Source organism: Ptychodera flava (assembly GCF_041260155.1).
Source record: "Ptychodera flava strain L36383 chromosome 3 unlocalized genomic scaffold, AS_Pfla_20210202 Scaffold_26__1_contigs__length_13983176_pilon, whole genome shotgun sequence".
Lineage (NCBI taxonomy): Eukaryota > Metazoa > Hemichordata > Enteropneusta > Ptychoderidae > Ptychodera > Ptychodera flava.
The window spans coordinates 12,367,142-12,367,681 of record NW_027248280.1 but is presented as its reverse complement, the minus strand read 5'-3'; positions in this window follow the sequence as shown (position 1 = coordinate 12,367,681).

Genomic DNA, 540 nt, shown 5'->3' with positions numbered 1-540 from the left:
CATTCCCTATGTATCCCCTTATACTAAACTTATAATTTGGTTTGGATAATATATTGAGTAAACCGTAATACTCGGTCTACGGCGAACATGACGATAACACCCTATCCTTGATTAGGATTGAGAGTGACAAGAACGGTAATATCTGTAATCAAACAAAAACAAACAATAATTATTAGTAAAATCAACGCATGTATAAGAAATGTAACATTGAAAGAAGACAGCGTTTCTCTTCTTAAACTGCTTTCAAGATTTATGTCCATAAACTTCTATATTTGTGTTTGAAAATCGTCAGTAGGATGCTCTCGTGCATGAGGAGACTAGCTGAATCCGATCAATAATTCTAACACTCGCCCTAAATGCTAGCAGTGTACTCCACCATTTTACTTTTGTGAAGTTGAAAGATAAAGGTGACACACGGTGGCACCAAAAGTGTTTTTGAAAGGGATAGTACTTACAGCAGTTTCTTGGCCGGAGTAATTTTTATTATCAGCATGCGGGGACAATTTCACATTACGGCTAGTACAGCATAGGTTTCGATTA